General features: G+C 45.0%; 1 protein-coding gene across 5 annotated transcripts in view; it reads right to left on the bottom strand.

Moving 5' to 3' along the window:
- Positions 1 to 21710, bottom strand: part of SFXN1 (sideroflexin 1) — a 103394-nt gene that overhangs the window by 48520 nt on the left and 33164 nt on the right. Inside the window, exon 1 of one of the 5 annotated variants that reach the window (XM_068277176.1) lies at positions 12764 to 12877. The exons of the other annotated variants lie outside the window; for them this stretch is intronic. The gene's annotated coding sequence lies outside the window, so the exon portion shown is untranslated. Of the gene's footprint in view, positions 1 to 12763; positions 12878 to 21710 lie in introns of those variants that run through there. 5 annotated transcript variants of the gene reach the window in all.

Raw genomic sequence — 21710 nt, 5'->3', positions numbered from 1 at the left:
CCTCACCTCACAGGGTCTACTGGGTCTACGTGAGTAGGGCAAGATTTGCCTGCAATTTTTTTTATTTCCCCCCCCCCTGCCACACTGTTTTTACAGTGACATTTTTTTTTTTTCCTTTCCCATTGCAACTATAAATTAGTTGGGGAATCCCCCACTCTGCTGGCTCTCAGGGGGAACGGGGGGCGCAGGTATATTATTAAGGTTTAAATAACCTGCGGGTTGCGCCCCCCACCTTTCGGCCGCCCGGTACCTATGTTCGGTATTACATTGCTAAATGCAGTGTAGCTAAGCTGGGGATCCCTTCTCACCTTGTTTTCCCTCTGCTAGCGGTGGTGGCTCTGCCTCGCTGTGCGGGCGGGGAGGTCCGCCTCTGTCTTCTCCCTGGACTTCCGCATTGCTCTAGCGTGCGCTCCAGCTCGCATTTCCGCATCCTACAGGGTCCAGAAGGCGCTCCGCGTCCTACCTCCCCTGATTGGCCGTACGTAGGCGGAAGTGGGGAGGCTGTATCTTTCAGCGCCACGCTCTGCATTTAAAACTATGGCGGCGGTCGCTCGCTGGGTTCCTCTCTCTCTCTGCGCATAGGGGTAGAGGATGGACGCGGATGCGGGGCGGGAAGCGATGGAGCTGCAGCAGCCGGGAGCTTCTCATTCGGGGACCAGTGAACAACTTAGACGTAGGTGCCTCTCCTGCCCGCCCTATGCGACGCAGAGAGTATTTTCTGTATGTTTACTGAAACTCTCCTATCTGTGTTTCTTCCTTTCCCAGCAGACCAGCACAGGGCTCCAAGGTAGGGGGGGGGGGGGGGGGGTTAAGGTAGGTTCTTAAGCCCTGCATAGTGACAGACACTATACTTATACAGTGTCTCTTTTAGTCCTAGAAAACATCGAAAGAAAAAGTCGAGATCCAAGTCAAAGACACGGGCCAATGTCCCCAGTACTGACTATAGAGAAAGAAGCAGATCCCCTCTCAGGAGCCACTCGCACAAGACCTGCTGGGCCTGCAACAGGGAAGCTTTGCCAGACAAAAGCGTATGCAGATCATGCTTCTCTGACATGGCTAGACAGACGGCACAGACTCCTATGGACGTTACACAGATGATAAAAGACGCTGTGCAAGAGTCTATGAGGGAATATGTTGCAACACTTCCCTCTCAGGCGCCTCAGTCTACGGAACAATCTACCACGATTAATGAGTCGGAGGAGATTGCAGGAGGGTTTGACTTTGCCCTAGTCCAGCCGTACTTGCATGCAATAAGGGAAGCAATTGAGTGGGAAAGTTCGGATGAAGAACAACCCTCTACCAGTTCCAGAAAGCATAAGGAGTACTATACTCACCTTAAGAAAAAGACTACCTCATTTCCCATGATGGATGAGATCGCGGAGATCATTAAGGACGAATGGGAGAAGATTGACAAGAAACCGCCGTTAAACAATCGACTCACGAAACTATATCCCATGAAAGCCAAGAATTCAAAGTCTTTAGATAATCCACCGACGGTGGACGCATCGGTCACCCGACTAGCGAAGCATATCACACTGCCAAGGGACAATGTAACGACATTTAAAGATGTGATGGAGAAAAAAATGGATTCCGAATTGAAGAAAATCTATACTCTAGCGGATAGTGCCACAAAACCAGCTGTAGCACTAACCTCGGTAGCAAGAGCGATCAGAGCGTGGACTATAAATATAGAAGACGCCGTGAGAGCTGATGCCGACAAAGATGCTATAATAAGAGCTCTTGATGACTTCAACCTGACGGCAGACTATGTGGGGGAAGCCGCCGTAGATATAATAAGATGTACAGCAAGAACTATGGCGTCATCAGTAGTCGCAAAGAGAGCCTTATGGCTTAAATCATGGTCGGCTGATCAGTCATCACGTCAAGAATGGTGCAAAATACCTTATGATGGAGACAACCTATTCGGGAAGGAGTTAGAAAACGCTATCCAGAGAGTAACCGGGGGTAAATCCGGACTATTACCTCAGGACAGGAAGAATAGAAAACCTAATTATCAAGCAAACCGGTTCCAACAGTCAAGACTTCGAGCAGCCAGATCATACAGACCGGGCAGGGAATTCAAGAAAAACTGGCAGAGCAGTCACAGCAATCTGCAAAGAATTACACGCCAGAAGACCACTACTTCAGCCCCTAGCCAACAGAAGTCTTTTTGACAGGAGGGCCGTTCAAACTTGTCCGGTAGGCGGCAGATTGAAGAAATTCGGACAAATTTGGATGGAAGAAATAAACAACCCGTGGGTAATAAGGATAATAACCCAGGGACGTCGTTGGAGCTTCCTGAAAAAACCTCCGAGAGCACACTTCGTACCAACCAGGATTCCAAGAAACCGAGAGAAAGCACTCCTTCTACAAGAATATGTACAGACACTTCTAGACAAAGCAGCTGTGGTGCCAGTGCCAGAACACCAGAGGGAAAAGGGGGTTTACTCCCCCTTATTCTTTGTACTCAAAAAAACTGGAGACTACCGACCGGTCCTCGACCTCCGTTACCTAAACAGACACATAAAACTCAAGAAATTCAGAATGGAGACGTTGCATTCGATAATTCAAGTAGTAAAACAATCAGATTGGATGCTTTCGGCGGACCTGGAGGACGCCTATTTGCACGTCCCCATACATTCGAGATTCCAGAAATATCTAAGGTTTGCAATAGGCCCAAGTCACTATCAGTTCAATTGCTTACCATTCGGAATCTGTACGGCACCACGAACCTTCACCAAGATCCTGCTCTCCTTAGTAGCCCTTCTGCGAACAAGGGGATTGCGCTTGTTTCATTACTTGGACGACCTACTTTTACTGGCGGCAGACAAGGAGACGTTAACCACCCAGAAAGGAATTCTCCTAGATACACTCATTCACTTTGGTTGGAGAATAAACAAAGACAAGAGCCAATTGGAGCCGACCCAATCAATGATTTTCCTGGGGGCATTTTTTTCAAACGAAACAGAACTTAGTGAGTCTGCCACAACACAAGATAGCATCGCTGATACAGAAAATAACCCAAGTCATCTCCCTGAACGAGTTGAAGGCAAGACAATGTGTCAGTCTAATGGGTTCAATGACCTCGACGTTTCAAGTAGTAAGATGGGCACATTGGCATATAAGGCCATTCCAATGGGGTTTCTTAACTCAATGGAACAAGAAAAACTGGAATCAGTCAATACAGATCACCACTCTGATGAAAAACAGCCTTGCATGGTGGACGGATATCAACAACCTATCCAGAGGACATTTGATCGAAGTCACGAACTCGATCACAATTACCACGGATGCCAGTCTACGGGGCTGGGGAGCACACTGTGGCACGCTAACAGCGCAGGGCCTTTGGAAAAACACAGATCCTCACACACAGTCGAACATCTTAGAGATAAGAGCTGTTTACCAGGCACTCCTGAGTTTCACTCATCTGATTCAGAACAGAACGGTAATCCTACGTATAGACAACAGCACGGCTGTCTCATATATAAGGAGACAGGGGGGGACAAGAAGTATAGCACTACTCCAGGAGACGGCAACTATCTTCCAATATGCGGAACAACATCTGTGGAATCTGTCAGCATTGCATATACCGGGGAAGGAGAATATTCTAGCGGACTATTTGAGCAGACACACGTTGGACAACAACGAATGGAGCCTGTCCACGGAGGTGTACCACTGGGTATGCAAACATCTTGGCAAGCCCGAACTAGACCTGATGGCAACGCCATCGAACACCAAATGCAGACACTTCTATTCCAGAGTTTATTGCAAAGAAGCCCTGTCAGTGGATGCACTGACAGCGGACTGGAACTTTACAACAGCATATGTGTTTCCCCCAATACCTACGATACAACGCTTCTTATCAAGACTCCACAAAGAGAAGGTCCTAGTGATTGCAATAATTCCGTACTGGCCGAATCGGCCATGGTTCCCCCTACTATGGGGAATGAGGCTACAGTCACCTCTGCCTCTCCCAGACAACAGGGAACTACTATCACAGGGAGAAGTCCTCCATCCGAATCCCAAGAGGTTGAATCTGATGGCCTGGCTGTTGAAGGGAGGAGGTTGGAACTGGCTGGATGCTCACAAGAAGTAATCAAGACTATTCTCAGCGCAAGAAAACCTACTACAAATGCCACCTATCAAAGGGTCTGGACCAAGTTTCTAAACCTATCACAGGAACTGCATTTCCAACCTACAAAACCGGAACCTTATCATATTCTCGAGTTCCTTCAGAGAGGTCTAACTATGCAGCTAGGATACCACACGCTGAAGACGCACGTCTCTGCCCTATCAGCAATGACGGGCACCCAATGGGCCTTAAATCCCTTAATTAAACAGTTTCTAAAGGGGGTACTAAAGATAAAACCCCCAAAGAGAAATATCTTTCCAAAATGGGACTTACCCTTAGTCCTAGACGCCCTTTTACCCTGTAACAGACAACTCGCTATGGAACATAACTTTAAGAACTGTTTTCTTAGTAGCAATATCCTCAGCGAGAAGAGTGTCGGAGCTTCAAGCGTTAGGATATAACGAACCATACCTGACCTTTTTCCCTGACCGAGTACTGATCAGACCTATTCAGCAGTTTATCCCAAAGGTAACATCGACCTATCACCTCAACCAGGAATGGACACTTCCAACATTTACCCAAGAAGAAGGGGTGGACGTTCACCCTCTTGATGTAGGGCAAGCACTAAGGGACTATTTACACCTAACGGCGGACATAAGGAAGACTGATAGACTATGGGTAATCCCAGCAGGCTATCGCAAAGGCCAACCGGCCTCCGCCAGAACAATATCTACATGGAAAGTGAAAACTATTCAAACCGCCTACAAATCAGAGGGACTAGAACCCCCTCGACAGTTAAATGCCCACTCCACCAGGAGTATGTCAACTTCTTGGGCAGCTTTAAATAAAGTACCCGCAGAGAAAGTGTGTCAGGCCGCTAACTGGTCATCAATTAACACATTTATGCGGCACTATAGGGTGGACTTGTCTTCTCAGTCTACTTTAATGTTTGGTAAGGTTGTACTGGAAAATTCACAACATATGGATAATTAAATATTTCTTTGATTAAGCATCAAAAATGGTGTCCCTCCCTTCTTATTTCCTAGTTAAATCCCAGGTGTGATGACATGGAAGCATAGGGAAAACGGAAAATTGTTACTTACCTATCGGTAATTTTCCTTTCCCGATGCTTACATGTCATCACACTGGTCCCTCCCTTCCTGTGAGCTTCGGTAAGTCGAGGCTTACGGAGACTGGGGGGGGCCAGCAACTGCCAAAATTTATACTAATTGAGATCCTGTGGGGTAGAGTGGGCGGGGCATCTACCCAGGTGTGATGACATGTAAGCATCGGGAAAGGAAAATTACCGATAGGTAAGTAACAATTTTCCGTTATCGCAATGCACATCCTACTGCTAGGACACTGGAATAGGGACCACTGTGTACCCAGGAGGCTGGATGTGCCACTGTTGCTTAAAGGAGTTCTTTCGCGAAAAAAGTAGGCAGTTAAAAAAATGTGACAGATGACAGGTTTTGGGCCAGTCCATCTTTTTAAGGGGGATTCTCAGGGCTTTCTTTGTTTTCAACAGCATTTCCTGAACAACAGTTGCAAAATCTAACTGACATAATAGTGTGCAAGTGATTAGGGAGGCCGGCTGGTATCTTGCTATTTTGGCAGTTAAACTGTTGTTCAGGAAATGCTGTTGAAAACAAAGAAAGCTCTGAGAATCCCCCTTATTGGGCTAGCCCAAAACCTGTCATCTGTCACATTTTTTTAACTGCCTACTTTTTTCGCGAAAGAACCCCTTTAAGGGCCCGTTTCCACTATCGCGAATCCGCATGCGTTGCCCGCATGCGGATTCGCACAGTCAGTACAAGTGGATGGGACTGTTTCCACTTGTGCGTTACCCCGCACGTTTTTCTGTGCAGAAAAAATCTGCAGGGTAGGGCCCTCAGAATTCGCCTGCGTGTGGAATGCAGGCGAATCGCACGCAATGTATTTAATAGGGAAATCGCATGCGTTTTCCCCATGCGTTTTTTGCCGCGATTTCGCATGCGATTTCGCATAGGTATTAATGTTATTTTACACAGGCAGTGACATGGTTAAATTCGCATACAGCCTTACCTATGCGAAATCGCGGCAAAAAACGCATGCGGAATCGCACCCGCATGCGATTTGCCTGCGGTGATTCGCCGGCGATTCCGCAACGCTATAGTGGAAACGGGCCCTAAGGCTTGTTCACAGTGATTGCGCTGCAGAGCATCATAAGGCAACTGACTCCTAATAATGTATCTATTGACTTCTACTGGGCTGTAGCGCAATACACCATGATAATGCACTACGGCATACATTTTTGTGTGTGTTGTGGACCCAGTACATAGAAAAGTGGATGAAAACGCACAGCAACTAATGAACTGAATTGGTGCTAGTTAATTCTAGGGGACTCAGCAGGAAACCTCTTAGGCCTGGAACCCACTACAAATGGCAAATTGCTAGCGCAATCTCTTGCATTTTTAAATAGCGTTTTGTAACAGGTTTTATGAGCTTTTTTTTTTTTTTTTTTAGTTTAAGCTTTTTGCCAGCGATTGTGTAGTGATTTGCGATTTTAATTCTGATTGGTCCTTTCAATGTATCTTTGAATTGTACTGAACTGTATTTTTTTAGTTTGCAGTAATTTAAAATCTCACTCAAATCACTGTGTGTAGCCATTCATAAGCGATTTGCCAACGCGTCAATACTTAAAATGCTGCATGTCCTGAGATTGCGATTTTGATGATCGCTACTGTGAAATTTTTTACATTTATTTACATTGGCAGAGTGTTTAGGGAAAGCGCTAGCGATTTAAAGTGCTCCCTAAATGCTCAAAAAAGCGTTCTAGTGGGTTCCAGCCCTCAGGCAGGGATGTCAAACCGGTCCTTCTCACACATTTTTGATACAGCTCAAATTAATTGATGGGTCTGAATCAGGAAAGGTGTGGTCCATCAGGTAGAACACATTCCTCTCTTTCTCAGTCCATCCTAAACACTGGCTTGGATCTGGCCCTACAGGCCAGGAGTTCGACACCGTGCTCTAAGGGAAAGTCTTCTAACATGCTAATGAGATTGGGTGGACAGCTCCCTCTCAAACTTTTAGGTCCCATTCACACTAGAAGCGTGTTTTTTTAAATCGCTCCCATTCACTTTCATTAAAATCGTAACAAAAATGAAGGAAAAATCGCCACGATTTTCGTGTATGTGATCGTGAAATCACGGCGTTTTTCCACGATTTTACCGCAAATTTGATGAAAGTGATAAGCGGTTTTTAAAATTGCTCCCATTCAATTGCAAAACGCTCAGAAAAGCATTTCAAGTGTGAATTGTCCCTTAGATAGGTTGTAGTAAACTATGTCCACACTATTTTGCAAATCACAATGCTTTGTGCTGTAGAGAATTGGAGAACTATTCCCTATGAGGTTTCTGGCTGGGAATCCTAAAGTTGACTAGAGCCAATACCGACGTACTTTAGTAAACCTAATTCAGTTGCGTGGAAAGTGTTTTCTGCTGTGTCCCCCATTTCTTTCAAATTAGTGGTCACAGCTGTATTGCCAAGTGCAGTAGCAGCTGTGCAACCAGTCAATTAGACTAGCACCTCAAATCCTGCAAAGCCCTGGTTGGAAGCTGCCCGATCCCCTATTCATTGACCATCCTAAAGGTCGCCACACACTATACAATCTAACTACAATTTGTATACAATCTTGCCAACATCCATGTAGTATAACAACAATAGATTAACTGTGACTTAGTATATTTTTCAGTTAGTCTCTTATACTACATGAGTGGTAAAATTGGTGATTGATTGTACAGTCAGATTGCATGGTGTGTGGCCAACAAAGAGGAACTCCAGTGAAAATAATGTAATAAAAAAGTGCTTCATTTTTACAATAATTATGTATAAATGATTTAGTTAGTGTTTGCCCATTGTAAAATATTTTACATTCCTGATTTACATTCTGACATGTATTACATGGTGACATTTTTACTGTTGACAGGTGATGTAGCTGCTGCATGCTTTTTTGGCAGTTGGAAACAGCTGTAAAGAGCCATTTCCCACAATGCAACAAGGTTCACAGACAGGAAATTGCCAGAAGTACCATGGTCCTCAGAGCTTCTTGTGGGAGGGGTTTCACCACAATATCAGTCATACAGCACCCCCTGATGGTCTGTTTGCGAAAAGGAATAGATTTCTCATGTAAAAGGGGGTATCAGCTACTGATTGGGATAAAGTTCAATTCTTGGTCGGCGTTTCTCTTTAAGGGCCCTTTTCCACAGGCAACTAAACTGCTCGCTCATTGAAACAGTTACCAAGTAGCTTCAAGCAGTTGTGAGAGTTCAACAGTCTTTTCACTGCCTATCAACTGCTTGCAGACACTCAACAGCGGTCTTTTATGCAGCACAATTATCTTACAACTTTTGTTGTGAAACAAGTTGAACAACCCCAAAAAAGTTGCTTGCTATTGTTCACACAACTAAGACTAAAATCCAACTGTTAGATTGACGTCTTATCAGTTGTGTGAACAATAGCAAGCAATTTTTTGGGATTGTTCAACTTGTTTCACAACAAAAGTTGTTTGATAATTGTGCTGCATAAAAGACCGCTGTTGAGCGTGTGTATGGGTTTTAGTCACCACGAGGATAAGCTGACCAAGCTTTATGTCTTGGTGCTGCACCAGCCTCATCTAGTGAAATAGACAATTCTCATGGCCTTTAAAGGGATACTGTAGACGTGTCGGGGGAAAATGAGTTGAAGTTACCCGGGGCTTCTAATGGTCCCCCACAGACATCCTGCGCCCACGCAGCCACTCCCCAATGCTCCGGCCCCGCCTCTGGTTCACTTCTGGAACTTCGGACTTTAAAGTCTGAAAACCACTGTGCCTGCGTTGCCGTGTTCTCACTCCCGCTGATGGCACCAGGAGCATACTGCTCGGGCCCAGTATGGTCTGTGCCTGCGCCGTGCGCTCCCGGTGACATCAGGGGAAGTGAAGACACGGCAATGCAGGCGCAGTGGTTTTCAGACTTTAAAGTCTGAAATTTCAGAAGTGAACCAGCGGCGGGGCCGGAGCATTGGGGAGTGGCTGCGTGGGCGCAGGATGTCTGTGGGGGACCATTAGAAGCCCCGGGTAACTTCAACTCATTTTCCCCTGACCCCCCTACAGTATCCCTTTAATAAAGGAGATACCTTTGCTTCTAGTAAATAACTTGCTGTAAATACAGTATAATGATATGATAGTATGGCGTTCCATGCTTAGTTGTTGTTCAGTTTTCAGCAAATTAAAGCTTCCTGTAGCTGATCCATTTAACCAGCAACTATTAATTATGCAGTGATTTGTGAGCACCAACATTAATCCAATGGGTAATCAATGCCTCTTTGAGGCCTGGAACCCACTAGAGTGGTTTTTGAGCGTTTAGGGAGCACTTTCAATCTCTAGCGATTTCCCTAAACGCTCTGCCAATATAAATGGATGGGACAGATTCCACTAGAGTGATTGTGATTAAGAAAATCGCAATCGCAGGACATGCAGCATTTTGGGAGCGTTTCCATTCCAATGAATTGTATAGGAGCAGGGAAACGCTCCAAAAATCGCTTGCAAAACGCTATCACAAATCGCTAGCAATTGTGATAGTGCTTTTTAGTGGGTTCCAGGCCTCAGACAGAAATGCATGCTTATTGTGGAGTTCAGCCTCCCAGCCGCAGAGCACCTTTTTGAATGCAATTGAATGCAGCCTAATGGCTGCCTTTATAACCCCATGTGTGTCAGTGTTTGGCATGCGATGGGGTAAGTAGACAGCAGGGGGAAAAAAAACGCATCATGTTGTGTCCGCAAGTGACTCAGTGCGGTGGTTGCTCCTCCAATGTCAGTGCCAAGCACTCGCAAGCGTCTGGCCAGAGCACAGGAGCAGCAGGTAGGCAGTCCAGGAATCTTCACTGAGCTGCTAAAGGGGGCCATTAACAATATAATCATGCAACTGAATGATTATTTTTTGGATAGGTTCCATCAATCTGATTGATGGGAATTCATCTGTTAATGGTCCCTACCAATCATTTTAGATCAATCACTGCGGCATTCGGATCGGTCGTGGAATTGTATAGCTAATAGTAACCTGACTATTTTGGACGCCTTTAGGCTGGTTTCACAGTAGGACGTTAAAGTCCCACGTTACAGCAGCCAGTAACGCAGCCTAACTCACAGCACTGTAAAATCAATGTGCTGTTTTACAGTGCACACGTTGCGTTACATAGTAACGCTACACGTTTAAACAAAGTGCTGCACGCTGTACGTTATACTGGGCTAAGCCACGTTAGACTATTTGCACATGCGCAGTAATGTTGGAGGAGGAGGTCTCCCCTCCTCCTCCGCGGCCAGCCACATGGCTAATTAATATTCACTGCACTGAGGAGACTTGTGGTGGGACTGTAGTGTTGTCTGGATCATGAACAAATCCTTCATTTGATCCGGATCTTTTTTGTGAGTCGAATCACCTGGATCATCACAATGAAAGATTCGGTTCACAGTGGATGTCTGTCTGGAAGAAACAGGAACATACAGAATGTACAGTGCAGGGAAAGTCCTGTCCTGCTAGTCATTTCACCCGCAGTCTGCTTCCCTAGTAAAATGATTCAAGTGATTTGGTTCAAAGATCCAGATCTTTTCAATGATCCGATTCAAATGATCCGAATCCTTAAAAAGATCCGGACTGCCTATCACTAACCTGGAGCGGCTGCTTTGAGAGCTGCATAACGCAACTCAATCTGACGTCCAACTTCAACACCACACCTAACGCATTTGCGTTAGGGGCACGTTATGAGACCATAACGTCCCCTAAAACGCAACGTCTTGGTGGGAAAGTAGCCTAATTATATCCCTGCAATTTCTGGATGTGCTTTTTTTAGGTGCCGAATCTTTTGCATGTTTGCGGTTTTATGCTAATTTTCCCGTTTTTTTAATTTTTCCAATTTTTACCAATGAAGTTAATTTACATAGACTTGTCAGAAATTATCTAAACATTTGCTTGCAAATTTTTGCATTTGAAATGAGAAAATTTGCAAATTAGTGACTTGCACTGTATGCAAATCGTATGTCCGGTGCAAAAAAAAAAAAAGCAGTCTGTTTTTCCCCTCAGCAAATGTAATGCTACTGAATTGCATTAGATGTGTGGCGAATGCAAAAACGCAAACTGCATGTGAATTCTGTTGTGGAAAAGGGCAGGAAGAATGTGTTTCCTGCAAAGTTCTCCAACCCACAGCTTGAGTTTTACTTATAAAGCATGAAGGTATGAACTGGCGATCAGCAAAGCGCTGGAACACTCACCTAAAGCTCTGAGTGTGAACAAGCCCTATACTTTACACAAGTGTACTTGTCTAGCTAATCCCCTCCACTCTCTATGATCTATTGAGAATCCACATTTCACAAAGGAGTAGCTAGAAGATGAGCGAGTGGCTATGGATGCCACTGACAAAACGATGCCTTTCTAAATGCCAGATGGATGGAGAATGCAGATAAAGAGAGCAATTATACTAACTGTACTGGAGAATTACATTAAGACAAAGTTACATTTATCAATTCAACTGCATTAAAGTACACCCTGCCCCATACAAACAAAACTTCCTAATAGTATAGCAGGCTGAACATATCGAAGCTTGGATTAACTATAGTCTAGGTGCCACGCTGATGTGAAATGCTAATTACTGTAGTTTTATCTGTTTTTCATCATGTTGAGACCAAACCAATCGGTACAGATTTAAAGTGTACCTGAACACTGGAAAAAATGTTCCTGTGTGCTTCCAATGCAATTGTTGTTGCACTTGCTAATTGAAATTCAAGTACAGGGAATGGGAAAGAATTGCATTTGCACTAAATATGCTTGCAGATTGTTTGTTTGAGCACGAATCACATGCTACTAGCTGGGACAGCAACATGAGCTTTTTATGAGAGAGCCCATGTCATTGCAATTTGCCAGTGGAATGTGATTTGTAAAGTAAACCAAGATCACATGTAGTTAACATTGTCTAGTTTTAAGACAGACATGATACTAATGTCTTTAAAACTTCTACGTGATCATTAAATATAGAAAAAAATGAAAATTATGACCCAATCTTTAAATCAATTAATAATTATCTATTTTCAGTTCATATTCCTCAAAAACAACCAATCTACCATACATCTACAGGGAGTGCAACTAAAATGTTATCAACTCCAATCATCTTTATGTTCCTGTTTGATACTAGAAAATATAATATGCAGAAAAACCTTTGATTTTTACACATCTATTTTTCATGGTATCAAAATACAGTATGTTGAGGAAAACGCCAACAATGGTCACCATATGCTGCCTTTCTGCAACAGAATTATCTATGTACATTCACAGACTGCTTGGTGACCCAGAACCATGCACATTCATGCAATAATACCAATTACTAACGGACTGACTAGCTGGAAAAGAATTCGAATATAAAGGTTTTCTATTTTAATTCATTGGGTTACATTCTTATCTTGCACAGTGTATAGCTAGCATGGAGATTACAACAGAAAGCAAGCCCCCCTTCGTGCGGAGCACAGCTGCAGCAGCTGTCACATCCCCCCATGAAGAAGCTCTATAGATTCCACATGTGCAGTGATCACACAGCAGCTCCACAAGCGGGGAGATTAGTGCAGCCAGCACACAGGAAGGAACTCATAGGACATAATGCAGTGCGGCAGTGACCGGTCACACTCACGCTGGTGGTGATGCGGGAAGGCGGAGGTGCAGTGAGCCCCGTACAAGCAGAAGCGCTCTCGGCTTATCGGTGCTGCCCTCTCTGCCTGTGCTGCAGCGGCTCGTCTGCCAGTCACGTGGCCTGCTAACGTCACACATGTACGGGGGCTTGGCTAGGACAAATCGTCAAAACTCGTGACGTTACCAGATTGTGTGGCGCTGTGCTAAACTGTGTGCAGCTAGAGCTTTTTAACCTGCTGGTCTATCAATTCAGGCGCAAGAAAATTGGGGTTAGGTGGCCATATACCACATACATTGGCAGATGGGGCAGCAGGACTTGATAATTGGATAGATCCATCTCTTATCGAATCTGGAGTTACAGCTTGGCCAGTAAAGGTGCCCATACACTCGTCAGATTGGCAGCAGATAGATAAGAAATGTATCTGATGATCTATCTGATGCGTTTTTAGAACATTTTTTACCAGGAAAGAATTCCAATAGATTTCAGTTTGAAATCTATTGAAATTCGATCTGATGGCATTTTTTTGCCATCAGATTTCCATTAAGGCCAATGCAAACTGATAAGCAATCTCATCAGATCGACCTAAATTTTCCATCCTGCCAGTTCGATGGAAAACCATCGAAATCGATCGAAATCGGCCATCGATCGGTCGATTGGCCAACCGATTTTCAAACGATCAATCGATCGGGATCGATCGATCGGCCAGAAAATCGGCTGAGTGTATGGGCCCCTTAAGCTCATGCTGAACCAGAACCTCCAGGAGTGTGTAAGGGGCTGAAAGAAACAAAAAAACCTCCCTACTAAAATGCTATGCAAAACAGAATGTTGCCTTCTTAAAACAGAAGGTATTTGTGATTAGTTGGAGTGAGCTCTGATTTGTCCCACACAATGCATTATTGCTGAATATGCAAATCATAGCTAAACACACCTCTGGAACCACTATCAACACATACCTGCCAAGTGCCAACTTTTTGGAAATAAGAATGAGGGACATGTGCCCATGCTCATAAGAATGTGCCCCTGCCACACTCCTAATCACTCACCTGCCACACCCCTAGTCACGCATACCATAAAGATTTCATTAAAAAAAAATATGTTTCATAATTCAAATCACATTGATCCTTTCTATCCTGTGTCATTTTCCTTAAAGGGATACTGCAGGGGGTCGGGGGAAAATGAGCTGAATTTACCCGGGGCTTCTAATGGTCCCCCACAGACATCCTGTGCCCGCGCAGCCAGTCACCTATGCTCTGGCCCCGCCTCTGGTTCACTTTTGGAATTTCTGACTTTAAAGTCTGAAAACCACTGCGCCTGCGTTGCCATGTCCTCGCTCCCGCTGATGTCACCAGGAGTATACTGCGCAGACACAGACCATACTGGGCCTGCGCTGTGGGCTCTTGATGACATCAGCGGGATCGAGGACACGGCAACGCAGGCGCAGTGGTTTTCTGACTTTAAAGTCAGAAATTCCAGAAGTGAACCGGAGGCGGGGCCGGAGCATCGAGGAGTGGCTGCGTCAACACAGGATGTCTGTGGGGGACCACTAGAAGCCCTGGGTAAGTTCAGCTCATTTTCCCCCGACCCCCTACAGTATCCCTTTAATATGAACACTTGAAAATAAGAAGTATACCAATTTAAATGATTGGAATAAAGTTTAGAGTCATATAAATTGTTCATGAGTCATGAAAGAGGGACAAATGAGGAGGATAGATGAACTGGGTTCCCAAAGAGGGACTGTCCCTCCTAAAGAGGGGCAGTTGGGAGCTATGGGCATAACAAAGAGAAAATTTGCATATTCAGCAGGGATGCACTGTGGGACACCTCAATACTCACTCTAACCTGAATAATAACAAATACCTTGGCCTCGATTCATCAAGACTTATCGACAGCTCGGTAAAATACCAAACTCGATATGTTGATTTTAGGATTCATCAAAGTTATCTACAGCTGTTAGCGAGCATTCGGTAATCATTCAGGAATGATGTGATAGAACGGAAGAAAGAGCAGTTCATGAAAATGAAAGTGGGCGTGGTTTAGCGTTACATTTAGGATTAGTTATCTCCTTCACTGCTCTGTCGTTATTCCTGTCAGATTATTGCTGACAGAGAAGATGGAGCCATTTGAGGTGGTTATGTATCAGCTGAGAGTTATTCAAAGGTAATAATCACAAATACCTGATGGTCAATATCTTAAACAACAATTCCCCTCTGTTGATGGGATTAATTTTGTTAAAACATAACTTTTAATACATTTAAAAACAACCAGTGGCTGCTATTGCCACCATTTGATCTCTCTGTCACAATAATCGAACTATGGGTACATTATAAGTATTGTTTGTATGAATAGAACCCCAGAGTTTCGTCAAATATCATCAGTATAATACCGATGATATTAATACTAGAACCATATCAATTTGCAAGAGAATGGATTTTGTTTGCTATACCAGGACATCTGCATTTCTCTTGAATCATCTTGTAAGAGAACACAGGCAGTGCCAGGGTTAATTAAATTGCTAGCTGCACTACATTTTTTCAGAAAAGGCTCCTATCAAACCGTAGCTGGCCAAATTGTGGCATTGTCCGCCAGGGGCGTAACTAGAAATCACTGGGCCCCCCTGTGATTCTTTGGATGGGGCCCTCTAAGATTTTAGTCTATAAAACTTTGTAGTATTCATTATCAGTGGCTGAGCAGATGCAGTCATTGAACAATTGTGCAGAGAAAACTTTTTGTCTCTGTGCCTAGACTCCTCAAGCATCACTACAGGATTCAGGACTTAGCACTTAGGAAGGAGTAGAAAGGCTGGGGATAGAACAGCCCTGTACGCAACACCCTGCTGCACACTGAATGGGGACTGTCTAGAAATCTTTGCCTGCAGAACTTTGTATGATTCCTTAACAGTGGCTGAGCAGATGCAGTCATTAGAACAAGTGTGCAGAGAGCAGAAATATTTTTCTTTCCTTGCCCTTAGTTGTCAGTCTCTCAGGACAGGACCCCCTGTGGCTTCTGCCCCCCCCTGCGGCTGCATCCCTTGTAGGGTCTATTGTTACGCCCCTGATTGTCCCAAACCACTTCCAGAATCCTGGTCCTATTCTGAATGTTGCTACGTAGTGTTCAAAGGACTGCCAGTTTATCCACAATTCCATGGGAATCTTATGGCCTTGTGTTAAATTACCGCTGTAAAATAGAAATATCGACACGTTACCGAATGGCTACTGCATTGTTATCGATATTTTATCGAAGTCGCATCGAATGTGGAAAAACCTTGATAAATACAACTAGAAATCGATAAACTTCGAATTCGGTAATTTAACAAACTGGAAAAAGTTATCGCAAAGACAATGATGAATCGAGGCACTTCTTCTGTTTTAAGAAGGCAAATTTCTGTTTTGCTTAACTAATCTGATCAGAGAGGGATCTGTTGCTGCCACACATTTGCATCATACCTCCCAACATTTTAAGTTTAGAAAGAGTGAGACTTTAACCACCTCCCCTCCCCCGGGACGAGTAATTACGTCCCTGCAAATTCCCTCTTGCCCTTGCAGGGACGTAGTTACTTACGACCCTTGCCGTTATAGCCGCCTATCGTTAGACGGGAGATGAATGAATTGGAACGCAGCTCCCATTAAATAATCTATGTCCGCGTGTGAATGAGCACAGGCATCAAAGAGATGCTGCGATCAATTGTTTACTTGCGATGGAACCCATGCACGCATTACTTCCTATGTAGCGTACTATAAGAGAAAGTAATGCACAAGGACATCTTGTGGCCAAATAGTAAAATTACACACTTTTTTTTAAAAGAGCCACAAATACATTTAAAGAGAACCCGAGGTGGCATTTCATTATGTTAGTGGGGCACAGAGGCTGGTTGTGCACACTAACACCAGCCTCTGTTGCCCCATCGTGTGCCTCAAAGACCCCCCTGCTCGCCGCTATACCCCCGCAGTGCTGGCGACACGCAGCGTGTCGCCAGCACAATGTTTACCTAAGCGCTGTCTGTCAGCGCCGCTCCTCCGTATCGCCGCTACCCGCCCGCGTCCCTTCCCTCCCGCTGATTGGAGGGAAGGGACGCGGGCGGGTAGCGGCAATGCGTAGGAGGCGGGGGAGCGGCGCTGACAGACAGCGCTAGGGTAAACATTGTGCTGGCGACACGCTGCATGTCGCCAGCACTGCGGGGGCTATAGCGGCGAGCAGGGGGGTCTTTGAGGCACACGATGGGACAATAGAGGCTGGTGTTAGTGTGCACAACCAGCCTCTGTGCCCCACTAACATAATGAAATGCCACCTCGGGTTCTCTTTAATATACACATTTTACCTTTCACACTATCCCATAATCACCCCCAATTTCTTTTTTGCATTAAAACAAAATTACAAATTTACAAAGAAAGTCGTGTATTTTGCCCTGTGATTAGGGGGGTATAAACCCTGGGGATGTGGTGTTTTAGCACTAGCCATAGTGCTTAACATAAATAAAGGAGGTAGCTTTTAGCTTAGAGGTAAAAAAAGGTAGCCAGGTGTGCCCCCAGCAGAAGGGGAACAGCGCAGAGAAGAGGGAGAGCTGTGGGGAAGGGGGGCCATCTCCCCCCCCCCCCCCCCTTCCCTCACCTTAGGGCTCTCCTTCCCTCGCTCACTCTCCCCTCCAGAATGAAGTGTGGTGCGGTGGCTGGCAGCGGGCGTAACTTACCTCAGTCTCGTTGCAGGCGCGGGATGGATTTGCCGCTAGTCTGACCAGAGCAGCGGCACCAGAACTTCCGGCACTTGGAGCGAGACAGAGGTAAGTTCCGCCTACTGCCAAACGCCGCACCACACTTCATTCTGGAGGGGAGAGCGAGCGAGGGATGGAGAGCCCTAAGGTGAGGGAAGGGGGGGGGACGTCCGCCCTTCCCCACCGCTGATCCCACAGCTCTCCCGCTTCTCTGCGCTGCTTCCCTCCTGCTCACAGGGCGGCCGATTGGCCGCCCTTACGGATGCTGCTGAATTCCTTATGGAATTCACGGGCAGCTAAAATTGTAACAAAATTTACGGAATGCCCGTAAATTTACGGGAGGTTGGCAACACTACTCAAGGCCCACCAACAGTGCATGTTTGTGGAAATCCAGAGGTAGATAATCAGCTCTGCTGAGACACTAATTATCCCACCTGTGCATGTTTGTGGTTTTCTGCAAAACATGTACTGTTGGTGGTTTGTGAGGCGTTGTTGCTGATGATTCTTGCTTAGAATAGTGTGTTTTTAGATTATTATCAATAAATGAATTTTAGGGAATATCTAGCGCGTGTTATCTGTGTTTAAAATGTGTTTTTGATTTGGAGGGGTTGAGGGAGTTCCCCTTATAACACGCAGCTGAGCAGTGGTTTTCTACTGTATTTTGGGTCCATTTTTGCGCTTGGTGTGTCTACATGTACTGTTGGTGGGCCTTGAGGACAAGGTTGGGGAACTCTGGTAATAAGTATCTGATTGGTTTTGAGGCTTTGTTTTGTTTTTCAAATTAGCTTTAATATTTGAAAATAAAAAATAAATAAATCAATTTAAATAATGGAGATAAAGATTAGAGTCAATTAAACACATTTTTCGGTAGAAAAATGCATATATTTACACAGCTCTGTACGTCAGTCCTGAAAGATGGACAAATTTAGAGGTTCAGAGGGATTTGGTTCCCAAAGAGGGACTGTCCCTCCAAAAAAGGGACAGTTGGAAACGATGATGCAGATTTTTAAATAGATTTTAGCATACCTCCCAACTTTTTGAGATAAGAAAAAGCGATACTTAAGGGACACTTTAGGGGGTCAGTGGAAAATTAGTTGAACCTCCCCAGGGCTTCTAACTGTCCCTTCGCAGACATTCTGTGCACGCGCAGCCACTCACCGATGCTCCGGCCCCGCCTCCGGTTCACTACTGGAATTTTAGACTTTAAAGTCTGAAAACCACTGTGCCTGCGTGGCCATGACCTCGATCCCGCTGATGTCACCAGGAGTGTACTGCACAGGCACAGACCATACTGGTCCTGCGCAGTATACTCCTGGTGACATCAGCGGGTGCGAGGACACGGCAATGCAGGCGCAGTGGTTTTCAGACTTTAAAGTCTGAAATTCCAGAAGTGAACCGGAGGCGGGGCCGGAGCATCGGTGAGTGGCTGCGCGTGCACAGAATGTCTGCGGGGGACTGTTAGAAGCCCCAGGTAAATTCAACTCATTTTCCCCCGACCCCCCCCCCCTACAGTATTCCTTTAAGCCACACCCTGAATCATGCCCCCTAGTCACGCATAACATACAGATTTCATAAGAAAAATGTTGTTTTTTAATTCAAACCACACTGGTTCTTTCTATCCTGCTTCATTTTCCTTTATACTAACTTATGAAAATAAGAAATATATAAATTTAAAGGATGGAAATAAAGTTTAGTGTTAAACTTATTTTTCAGTAAAAAAATACATATATTTACATAGATCTTCCCTTTCTCCTATACTCCAGATCAGGTGTTTACTTACCTGGGGCTTCCTTCGGCCCCTAGAAGAAATTTGGGTCCCTCGCTGCAGCTCTGGTCTTCTCCGGTGTCCCGCTGGTAGCCTCTGAAGATCAGTGACCCCCCGATGGGTCGGTGCGTTCTGCGTATACGTGTACGAAAAAACGCCCATATCAACGGGAGCATTCTGCACTTGCGCAGTGATGTGGACTTGTTCTCAGAGGCTTCCAGCGGTACACCTGAGAATGCCGGAGCTGCAGCGTAGGACCTAAATGACTTCTAGGAGCTGGAAGAAGCCCCAGGTAAGTATAGATAAAATTGCATGCCTTGTTTGTCCTTTAAAGGTTGTAATATTGCTCTGAATAGTCAAAGGATCTACAACAATCAAAATAAACCAAATCTAAGACAATTGCATCTTAGATTTTTTTTATTTATTTAGTATTTATATACCGCCAACATATTACGCAGCGCTGTACAGTTTATATATATCTCGTCTTAACTGTCCCTCAAAGGAGCTCACAATCTAATCCCTACCATTGCCATATGTCTATATTATGTAGTGTAAGTACTGTAGTCTAGGGCCAATTTTTTTAGGGGGAGCCAATTTACTTATCCGTATGTTTTTGGAATGTGGGAGGAAACAGGAGTGCCCGGAGGAAACCCATGCAGACACGGAGAGAACATACAAACTCTTTGCAGATAGTGCCCTGGCTGGGACTCGAACCAGGGACCCAGCGCTGCAAGGCGAGAGAGCTAACCACTACTACAATACTACTACAATACCTGCTGTTTCATTTTTATGCTATTGTGATCTCACTTGTTATGCTAAACAGCAGTGCCCGTTAACCCTTTAGCAGCCAATTTATTTAGAAGCTTGCAAATGCTCCAGGCCAATTTATTTTAGCACTTTTTTTTGTATTACTTATTTTGTTACATTTCCTTGCTTTCTAATTAGTACTGCTGTAATATTTATGACCACTTGTCACTGGGAGGGGGGGGGGGCAGTGTGAGACAATAACAGATGACTTCTGCTTTCAGTTTCTATATTTTCTGCTCAGTAGAGAGAGATCAAAGCATTCCAAGAATTTACAGCAGGACAAGTTCTGTAGACTGAAGTCAAAAGCAGTGCACTTATCTCAAATGAGATAACTATTGAAATTGCTAATGGATTTAAGGTGTTAAAATCCTCACCTATCCCTTTCATGATCAAACTAGCAGTAGAATACTAGAATACTAAGAATAGCCCTGTGGTGCACCCTCTTGCAGGTGTCAGGGCCTGTGCCTGGTTTGTCTATGCCTAAAAACGGCCATAGTCACTGTTGATCAGCCATTTTGATGCACAAACTGCAAACATCTTCAAACACCAGCCGTTCCCAGAAAATATCTTCCAACACCAGTCTGTAACGGTTAGTGTCAGCTAGTGACAGAGTTCTGATTATTTGGTGATCTGCAGTATCACCAATAATACAGAAACTATATCTGATTATGTGGTGATCTGCAGAATCACCAATAATGCAGAAATAGTAACAGAAATGTCAGTACTTTAATCAGAGTGATCACACGTGTTTAGGTGCACAGTAGCTCAGGAGCACTCCCAAGTGATAGTCCCTGGCTGTGGGACTATCACCAGAACAGGAGAGGTCGTACAGGCAGGGTCGGTAACTGATCGGTCAGGCAGCAGTACAAAATCGGCAAACAGAACGTAGTCAGAGGCTAGCTAAGGTCGGCAGCAATCAGATATGCGGAAGTACAGAATCAGAAGGCAAGAGCAGAGTCTAGGTCGGGCCAGGGTCGGCAACAAGACAGATAGGCAGAGTACAGAATCGTGAGGCAAAGGATAGTCGAGAGTTCAGGCAAGGTTCATACACATAAAGACAATAATATAAATTATAATTATAGCTATCAAACAATTCCTATCTTGTGTGAAATCCCCGGTTTCCTCCCGGATCAAAGCACACCGGAACTATCTAAGGTCTGAGAGCTTAACCGCAAAGTTTCAGCAACAGCAGACAATGATGCACTGACAGTTTAGGCCTTAAATGCAGACAGAGCATACACAAGTTCCGCCCAGCAGATTCCAGCCAATCAGTGCCAAAAGTCAGCCCAGCCCTGTCAGCTGACCGGCAGGTCAGCTGACCCGCCTCCTCAAAGCATAAAGGTCCTGTCTCCTGGTGCGCACGAGTGCTGCTCTGCTTTGATGGACTCTGGAAAGACCTGACCTGGTGGGAAGCGATGCCGAGGAGGCGGCTGCGGAATCCGCCGTGACGTCAGACGCGAGAGCGGCGGCCGCGTCGCTCCCCGCTGCAGAGGTAATTTTGCTGTTACTGACACAGTCTTTCTGTTTATTCAAAGTCAGTTTAAAATATGACAAGACAAGACAAATAACATTTATATTGCGCTTTTCTCCTTGCGGACTCAAAGCGCCAGAGCAGAGCAGCAGCCACTAGGGCGCGCTCTATTGGCAGTAGCAGTGTAAGGGAGACTTGC

This window comes from Hyperolius riggenbachi, chromosome 3, assembly GCF_040937935.1.
Source record: "Hyperolius riggenbachi isolate aHypRig1 chromosome 3, aHypRig1.pri, whole genome shotgun sequence".
In the NCBI taxonomy this organism is placed as follows: Eukaryota; Metazoa; Chordata; class Amphibia; order Anura; family Hyperoliidae; genus Hyperolius; species Hyperolius riggenbachi.
This window is presented reverse-complemented; position numbering and strand designations above follow the sequence as displayed.